The following is a 10000-nucleotide window of genomic DNA, read 5'->3' as shown; positions in this document are numbered from 1 at the left end:
TCGGCGTCCGTGAGACCGACCGACTTCGCTTTACCGCCGGAGCTAGAGTGGGGCAAGGGGCACGGTTGGGTACCGGAACGATCACGTTCGCACACCGGGAAGTCGAGTGCCGGGTCTCGAAACGGAGCCGGGTCAGCCCAATTTAAAACGGAGAATAGAGTGCTGCCCTCTGCGGGTGAAAACCTGGAAGTACGTTGGTTAATGATTTCCAGTTCACCCCGCTTGGTCAGGCCCACTCGGAGGCGGATAACTCCGGAACGCCGAGGCCGATTTCCTCCGGGTATGGCTCGTTGCGTGCGGCAGGAGGCGGCGCAGCGTACGGTACCGAGCACTCGGAGATGCGGTGCTGCCCGCCGGAGTGACAGCGAAAGGCTGCGCACCGCTTTCCGCCTGGTAACTCGGCGTCCGTGAGACCGACCGACTCCGCTTTAGCACCGGAGCTAGAGTGGGGCAAGGGGCACCGAAGGGTACCGGAACGATCACGTTCGCATACCGGGAAGTCGAGTGCCGGGCCGCTGAAAGCGAGCAGGGTGCCACCGCTCGGGGCCCCGGTTTGTCCGTCCCACCCGGAGGCCCATATCTCCGGAAGGCACAGGCCGATTTCCTCCGGGTATGGCTCGTTGCGTGCGGCCGGACCAGGCGCAGCGGACGGTACCGAGCACTCGGAGGTCCGGCGCTGCCCGCCGGAGGTACAGCGAAAGGCTGCAAACCACTTTCCGCCGCCTCCCTCCGCGGGCGTGAGACCGACGGTCGTCGGGTTTGGTTCCGCGGCTAGAGCAGGACGAGGGGCAGCGAACGGTACTGGAAGGAACCCGGTCGCACACCGGGAAGTCGACTAGCGGGCCGCCGAAAGCGAGCTCGGGGCCCCGGTTTGTCCGTCCCACCCGGAGGCCCATATCTCCGGAAGGCACAGGCCGATTTCCACCGGGTATGGCTCGTTGTGTGCGGCCGGACCAGGCGCAGCGGACGGTACCGAGCACTCGGAGGTCGGGCGCTGCCCGCCGGAGGTACAGCGAAAGGCTGCAAACCACTTTCCGCCGCCTCCCTCCGCGGGCGTGAGACCGACGGTCGTCGGGTTTAGTTCCGCGGCTAGAGCAGGACGAGGGGCAGCGAACGGTACCGGAACGAACCCGGTCGCACACCGGGAAGTCGAGTGCCGGGTCTCGAAACGGAGCCGGGTCGGCCCAGTTTAAAACGGAGAAGAGAGTGCTGCCCTCTGCGGGTGAAAACATGGAAGTACGTTGGTTAATGATTTCCAGTTCACCCCGCTTGGTCAGGCCCACTCGGAGGCGGATAACTCCGGAACGCCGAGGCCGATTTCCTGCGGGTATGGCTCGTTGCGTGCGGCAGGAGGCGGCGCAGCGTTCGGTACCGAGCACTCGGAGGTGCGGTGCTGCCCGCCGGAGTGACAGCGAAAGGCTGCGCACCGCTTTCCGCCTGCTAACTCGGCGTCCGTGAGACCGACCGACTCCGCTTTAGCACCGGAGCTAGAGTGGGGCAAGGGGCACCGAAGGGTACCGGAACGATGACGTTCGCACACCGGGAAGTCGAGTGCCGGGCCGCCGAAAGCGAGCAGGGTGCCACCGCTCGGGGCCCCGGTTTGTCCGTCCCACCCGGAGGCCCATATCTCCGGAAGACACAGGCCGATTTCCACCGGGTATGGCTCGTTGTGTGCGGCCGGACCAGGCGCAGCGGACGGTACCGAGCACTCGGAGGTCGGGCGCTGCCCGCCGGAGGTACAGCGAAAGGCTGCAAACCACTTTCCGCCGCCTCCCTCCGCGGGCGTGAGACCGACGGTCGTCGGGTTTGTTTCCGCGGCTAGAGCAGGACGAGGGGCAGCGAACGGTACCGGAAGGAACCCGGTCGCACACCGGGAAGTCGACTAGCGGGCCGCCGAAAGCGAGCACGGGGCCCCGGTTTGTCCGTCCCACCCGGAGGCCCATATCTCTGGAAGGCACAGGCCGATTTCCACCGGGTATGGCTCGTTGTGTGCGGCCGGACCAGGCGCAGCGGACGGTACCGAGCACTCGGAGGTCGGGCGCTGCCCGCCGGAGGTACAGCGAAAGGCTGCAAACCACTTTCCGCCACCTCCCTCCGCGGGCGTGAGACCGACGGTCGTCGGGTTTGTTTCCGCGGCTAGAGCAGGACGAGGGGCAGCGAACGGTACCGGGAACGAACCCGGTCGCACACCGGGAAGTCGACCAGCGGGCCGCCGAAAGCGTGCTCGGGTCCCCGGTTTGTCTGTCCCACCCGGAGGCTGATATCTGAGGAAGTCCGAGGCCGATTTCCTCCGGCTAACTCGGCGGGCAATGTGTCCCCCCCACCATCTTCGGCTGATTACCGTGGCTGGACCGGATCAAGGAGCAACGGAACCGTGCCAGAACGACGTCGGTCGGACGGCGTGAACTGATAGTGCCGAGGCCGGAAACCGAGCCGGAAATGTGCACCGATTTATTGGTCCCACTCGCAGGCCCATATCTCCGGAAGGCCGAGGCCGATTTCCTCCGGGTATGGTTCGCTGCGTGCAGCCGGAAGGGGAGCAGCGGACGGCACTGAGCAGCCGGAGGTGCGGCGCTGCCCGCCGGAGCTGCAAGCGAAAGGCTGCGCACCGCTTTCCGCTGGTTAACTCGGCAGGCCGTCAGGCCGACCGACTCCGCTTCAGCACGGGAGCTAGAGTCGGGCAAGGGGCACCGAAGGGTACCGGAAGGATCACGTTCGGACACCGGGAAGTCGAGTGCCGGGCCGCCGAAAGCGAGCTCGGGGCCCCGGTTTGTCCGTCCCACCCGGAGGCCCATATCTCGAGAAGGCACAGGCCGATTTCCTCCGGGTTTGGCTCGCTGCGTGCGGCCGGACGAGGTGCAGCGAACGGTACCGAGCACTCGGAGGTGCGGCGCTGCCCGCCGGAGGTACAGCGAAAGGCTGCAAACCGCTTTCCGCCTCCTCTCCCCTCGGGCGTGAGACCGACGGTCGTCTGGTTTGCTTCCGCGGCAAGAGCAGGACGAGGGGCACCGAGCGGTACCAGAACGAACCCGGTCGCACACCGGGATGTCGAGTGCCCGGCCCAAACCCGCTACCCCCCCCCCCCACCCGAAAGCGAGCCACGGTTTGTGGATTAAAAGTGAAGCGGCAAAGATTTGTAAAACAGCGTGAAATGATGAACCAGAAGCCCAAAGTAATGGTGGGAATAAAAGTTCCGAAATGTGAAATGGTGAACCAGAAGTTGTGTGAACTGTTTAACCCAAAGTGGCAAAAATGGATTAAAAGGGGTGAAATGATCGACCGCAAAGCAGGGCAAGCATTAAACAAAAGCAGCAGCATTTTTTAAAAAGGGACAAATGGTTTACCAGAATCCCAAAAGAATGCTCAGAGACTTAAGTGCCAAAGGGGCAAATGGTTAACCAGAAGCTGGGTGAACTGCTTAACCCAAAGTGGGAAAAAGGATAAAAAAGGGGTGAACTGATCAACCAGAAGTCGACAACAATGTGCGGCGATTAAGTCTGAAAGAGGGAAAGGTTGACCGGAAAGCAGGGAAATGATTAAACAAAAGCAGAAAAATTCAGTAAAAAGGGGCAAGTGTGAACCAGAAGTTGGGTGAACTGCTTAACCAAAAGTGGGAAAGAGGATTAAAAGGGGAGAAATGTTGAACCAGATGTCGAAAACAATGCGCGGCGATGAAGTCTGAAAGAGGAAAAGGTTGACCGCAAAGCAGGGAAAGGATTAAACAGAAGCAGCAATATCTTTTAAAAAGGGACAAATGGTGAACCAGAATCCCAAAAGAATGCTCAGAGACTTAAGTCCCAAAGGGGCAAATGGTTAACCAGAAGCTGGGTGAACTGTTTAACCAAAAGTGGGAAAAAGGATTAAAATGTTGAGAAATGATTAACCAGAAGGCGAAAGCAAAGTGCGGCGGCGAAGTCTAAAGGGGAAAAGGTTGACCATAAAGCAGGGAAATGATTAAACAAAAGCAGAAAAATTCAGTAAGAAGGGGCAAATGGTTAACCAGAAGTTTGGGTGAACTGCTTAACCAAAAGTGGGAAAGAGGATTAAAAGGGAGAAATGTTGAACCAGATGTCGAAAACAATGCGCGGCGATGAAGTCTGAAAGAGGAATAGGTCGACCGCAAAGCAGGGAAATGATTAAACAAAAGCAGAAAAATTCAGTAAAAAGGGGCAAATGGTGAACCAGAAGCTGGGTGAACTGCTTAACCAAAAGTGGGAAAAAGGATTAAAAGGGGAGAAATGTTGAACCAGATGTCGAAAACAAGGTGCGGCGATGAAGTCTGAAAGAGGAATAGGTCGACCGCAAAGCAGGGAAAGGTTTAATCAAAAGCAGCAATATCTTTTAAAAAGGGACAAATGGTGAACCAGAATCACAAAAGAATGCTCAGAGACTTAAGTCCCAAAGGGGAAATGGTTAACCAGTAGCTGGGTGAACTGTCCAACCCAAAGTGGGAAAAAGGATTAAAAGGGGTGAAATGATTAACCAGAAGGCGAAAGCAAAGTGCGGCGGCGAAGTCGTAAGGGGAAAAGGTTGACCAGAAAGCAGGGAAAGCATTAAACAAAAGCGGCAACATTTTTAAAAAAGTGGCAAATGGTTAACCAGAATCCCAAAAGAATGCTCAGAGACTTAAGTCCCAAAGGGGAAATGGTTAACCAGAAGCTGGGTGAACTGGTGAACCAAAAGTGGGAAAAAGGATTAAAAGGGGAGAAATGTTTAACCAGAAGGCAAAAGCAAAGTGCGGCGGCGAAGTCCAAAAGGGGAAAAGGTTGACAAGAAAGCAGGGAAATGATTAAACCAAAGCGGAAAAATTCAGTATAATGGGGCAAATGGTTAACCAGAAGCTGGGTGAAATGGTTAACCGAAAGTGGCAAAAAAAGATTTAAAGGGGAAAAATGATTAACCAGAAGTCGACAACAATGCGCGGCGATGAAGTCTGAAAGGGGAAAAGGTTGACCACATAGCAGGGAAACGATTAAACAAAAGCGGCAACATTTTTAAAAAAGTGGCAAATGATTAACCAGAATCCCAAAAGAATGCTCAGAGACTAAGTCCCAAAGGGGAAATGGTTAACCAGAAGCTGGGGGAAATGGTTAACCAAAAGTTGCAAAAATGATTAAAAGGGGTGAAATGATTAACCAGGAGGCTAAAGCAATGTGCCGCGGTGAAGTCTGAAAGAGGGAAAGGTTGACCAGAAAGCATTAAACAAAAGCGGCAACATTTTTTAAAAATTGGCAAATGATTAACCAGAATCCCAAAAGAATGCTCAGAGACTAAGTCCCATAGGGGAAATGGTTAACCAGAAGCTGGGGGAAATGGTTAACCAAAAGTTGCAAAAATGATTAAAAGGGGTGAAATGATTAACCAGAATTCGAAAATAATGTGCGGCGATGAAGTCCTAAAGGGGAAAAGTTTGACCACAAAGCAGGGAAAGCATTAAACAAAAGCGGCAACATTTTTTAAAAATTGGCAAATGATTAACCAGAATCCCAAAAGAATGCTCAGAGACTAAGTCCCAAAGGGGAAATGGTTAACCAGAAGCTGGGGGAAATGGTTAACCAAAAGTTGCAAAAATGATTAAAAGGGGTGAAATGATTAACCAGGAGGCTAAAGCAATGTGCCGCGGTGAAGTCTGAAAGAGGGAAAGGTTGACCAGAAAGCATTAAACAAAAGCGGCAACATTTTTTAAAAATTGGCAAATGATTAACCAGAATCCCAAAAGAATGCTCAGAGACTAAGTCCCAAAGGGGAAATGGTTAACCAGAAGCTGGGGGAAATGGTTAACCAAAAGTTGCAAAAATGATTAAAAGGGGTGAAATGATTAACCAGGAGGCTAAAGCAATGTGCCGCGGTGAAGTCTGAAAGAGGGAAAGGTTGACCAGAAAGCATTAAACAAAAGCGGCAACATTTTTAAAAAAGTGGCAAATGATTAACCAGAATCCCAAAAGAATGCTCAGAGACTGAGTCCCAAAGGGGAAATGGTTAACCAGAAGCTGGGGGAAATGGTTAACCAAAAGTTGCAAAAATGATTAAAAGGGGTGAAATGATTAACCAGGAGGCTAAAGCAATGTGCCGCGGTGAAGTCTGAAAGAGGGAAAGGTTGACCAGAAAGCATTAAACAAAAGCGGCAACATTTTTTAAAAAGTGGCAAATGATTAACCAGAATCCCAAAAGAATGCTCAGAGACTAAGTCCCAAAGGGGAAATGGTTAACCAGAAGCTGGGGGAAATGGTTAACCAAAAGTTGCAAAAATGATTAAAAGGGGTGAAATGATTAACCAGGAGGCTAAAGCAATGTGCCGCGGTGAAGTCTGAAAGAGGGAAAGGTTGACCAGAAAGCATTAAACAAAAGCGGCAACATTTTTTAAAAATTGGCAAATGATTAACCAGAATTCCAAAAGAATGCTCAGAGACTAAGTCCCAAAGGGGAAATGGTTAACCAGAAGCTGGGGGAAATGGTTAACCAAAAGTTGCAAAAATGATTAAAAGGGGTGAAATGATTAACCAGGAGGCTGAAGCAATGTGCCGCGGGGAAGTCTGAAAGAGGCAAAGGTTGACCAGAAAGCATTAAACAAAAGTGGCAACATTTTTTAAAAATTGGCAAATGATTAACCAGAATCCCAAAAGAATGCTCAGAGACTAAGTCCCAAAGGGGAAATGGTTAACCAGAAGCTGGGGGAAATGGTTAACCAAAAGTTGCAAAAATGATTAAAAGGGGTGAAATGATTAACCAGGAGGCTAAAGCAATGTGCCGCGGTGAAGTCTGAAAGAGGGAAAGGTTGACCAGAAAGCATTAAACAAAAGTGGCAACATTTTTAAAAAATTGGCAAATGATTAACCAGAATCCCAAAAGAATGCTCAGAGACTAAGTCCCAAAGGGGAAATGGTTAACCAGAAGCTGGGGGAAATGGTTAACCAAAAGTTGCAAAAATGATTAAAAGGGGTGAAATGATTAACCAGGAGGCTGAAGCAATGTGCCGCGGTGAAGTCTGAAAGAGGGAAAGGTTGACCAGAAAGCATTAAACAAAAGTGGCAACATTTTTTAAAAATTGGCAAATGATTAACCAGAATCCCAAAAGAATGCTCAGAGACTAAGTCCCAAAGGGGAAATGGTTAACCAGAAGCTGGGGGAAATGGTTAACCAAAAGTTGCAAAAATGATTAAAAGGGGTGAAATGATTAACCAGGAGGCTAAAGCAATGTGCCGCGGTGAAGTCTGAAAGAGGGAAAGGTTGACCAGAAAGCATTAAACAAAAGTGGCAACATTTTTAAAAAATTGGCAAATGATTAACCAGAATCCCAAAAGAATGCTCAGAGACTAAGTCCCAAAGGGGAAATGGTTAACCAGAAGCTGGGGGAAATGGTTAACCAAAAGTTGCAAAAATGATTAAAAGGGGTGAAATGATTAACCAGGAGGCTGGAGCAATGTGCCGCGGTGAAGTCTGAAAGAGGGAAAGGTTGACCAGAAAGCATTAAACAAAAGTGGCAACATTTTTTAAAAATTGGCAAATGATTAACCAGAATCCCAAAAGAATGCTCAGAGACTAAGTCCCAAAGGGGAAATGGTTAACCAGAAGCTGGGGGAAATGGTTAACCAAAAGTTGCAAAAATGATTAAAAGGGGTGAAATGATTAACCAGGAGGCTGAAGCAATGTGCCGCGGTGAAGTCTGAAAGAGGGAAAGGTTGACCAGAAAGCATTAAACAAAAGTGGCAACATTTTTAAAAAATTGGCAAATGATTAACCAGAATCCCAAAAGAATGCTCAGAGACCAAGTCCCAAAGGGGAAATGGTTAACCAGAAGCTGGGGGAAATGGTTAACCAAAAGTTGCAAAAATGATTAAAAGGGGTGAAATGATTAACCAGGAGGCTAAAGCAATGTGCCGCGGTGAAGTCTGAAAGAGGGAAAGGTTGACCAGAAAGCATTAAACAAAAGCGGCAACATTTTTTAAAAATTGGCAAATGATTAACCAGAATCCCAAAAGAATGCTCAGAGACTAAGTCCCAAAGGGGAAATGGTTAACCAGAAGCTGGGTGAAATGGTTAACCAAAAGTTGCAAAAATGATTAAAAGGGGTGAAATGATCAACCAGAAGTCGAAAATAATGTGCGGCGATGAAGTCCTAAGGGGCAAAAGTCACCCAGAAGGCAGGGAAATGATCAAACGAAAGCAGCCAAAAAATTATTAAAAGAGGGGAACTGATGAACCAAAAGATGAGAAACGGCCCGCAGAGACTAAGTCCAAAACGGGAACTGGTGAACCGGAAATGATTAACCAAAAACTAAGTCCGAAGAGGGAACTGGTAAACCAGAACTGAGTAACCCGATTTTTAAAATTAATTATAAATGGGGAAACGATTGAGCAAAAGGCGGAAATTAAGTCACAGGGACCATGTCCGAAAGGGCAAGAGGTTACCCCGTAGGGGGCATTCGTCAACTCAATCTGAAAAATTTGGAGGCAAATCTGACCAAAATGCGGAAATCGGACCACACCGCGAGGGGCGCCATTCGACGGGGCAGGGTTAGACGCGTCGAACGGTACCTGAAGGTCCCGGCTGCGACACGTGAGTCCGGAGATATGGCCAGTCAAAGTCTGATGGGAGGTACCGAAGCCGAAAAATCGAAACGCGTTTGCGGCGATTCGGTGTCAGAGAGTCGGTCACGAATTCAAATTCGTCCCGCTGATTCGCCAATTGCCAGCCGGTTCCGGGGGGATTGGCGGGGTACCTGCAGGATAGTAAGAGGTGGCATGTCGAGACTTAGCCTGTTTACCAGACTTGTGTCTAGCGCCTCCAGGTCTGCAGAGACCGACCCGGGCTGCCGCCCAACCGACTTTTAAGCCTTTTGGGAGTGGGAATTTTTCCCATTTTTCCCCATTTTTCGGGTTTTTTGGTCGGGCTTGAAAACGGCGGCCCCGAGGCCTCCCGGGGCTGGCGGGCTTCGGCTCCCTTGCGAGAGGGTCCGAATTCCACCCGTTTAAGCCCAGAAAGGAGTTCGGAAGTCAGTCGGTCGAGGGAACCCCTTCGGAAGTCCGACGGGGATGGATTCGGCCGGCGTTTCGGATCTCCGGTCAGAGGATTCCCCCCCTGGGCGGGGGGGTGCGAGTAGCTGCCGGCAAACGGTCCCTTGCACTTGTGGCACAAAAAGTCCGAGCACAGGTTAATGAGTTGGCCGCGGAAGCCCCTATGCCGAAATGAGAAAGCCCCCGTTGCGGGGATTTAGTGACGCATCTGCGGCCGGAGGTGGGAGGCCGTCCTGCCGAATTGACACTTGTCATTCGGGCACCTAGGGATTGGTCGGGTACCCGGAGATTTTCGAGAACACGATTTTCAGAGCTTTCTCTGACAGCCCAGGTGCACTTTAAGAGTGCCTGAAAAAGTGACACTTGGCAAAAGGCTCTCAATTTCAAAGCGGAGACCTTTACAAGAGCACTCGGAAGTCACCTGTCAGCATTTAAAGCTACATCAGGCGGCAATTTTCGAACTCTTTGTCAGTCTGAAATCGTGTTGAGCCTCGACAGCGTCGGGCTCAGGCAGGAGGAGCTTGCCAGCAGAGAGAGGCTCACCATGGATTGCTGGTGGATGCTTTTCGAAAACATATACACATTATATTATATTATAATAATATAAAGAAAAAAAAGAGTTTCTCAAAATCTCTGTGACACTTTGCAGATTTTTTTGAAAGCCAATAAAGAGAACTCTTTAACTTGAAAGTCACCTGTGCCGGCATAGCGATGACTTTTAAAACAGGTTGACACTTTCGAGCCGCGGCGGCTCTGAATCACCCCAGACACCAAGTGTGTTTGTGGGCAAGGCACCGCGGCCGGTGGGCTGCTTTTATAATAACGGGCACGCAGACTTTTTGAGAGGAATCGGTACTCTCTTCCGATCGATTTGGCGACTCGCGTCCGACATGGGAGGGCCCGAGCGGTCCAGCCAAGGCTGGTGTTCAGGCTCGTCAGGTTCCTCTCTGTCCCAAGTGGCAGACGGACAGTTTTAAAAGTCAGT

The sequence above is a fragment of the Heptranchias perlo genome, unplaced genomic scaffold, assembly GCF_035084215.1.
Source record: "Heptranchias perlo isolate sHepPer1 unplaced genomic scaffold, sHepPer1.hap1 HAP1_SCAFFOLD_363, whole genome shotgun sequence".
NCBI lineage: Eukaryota > Metazoa > Chordata > Chondrichthyes > Hexanchiformes > Hexanchidae > Heptranchias > Heptranchias perlo.
This window is presented reverse-complemented; position numbering follows the sequence as displayed.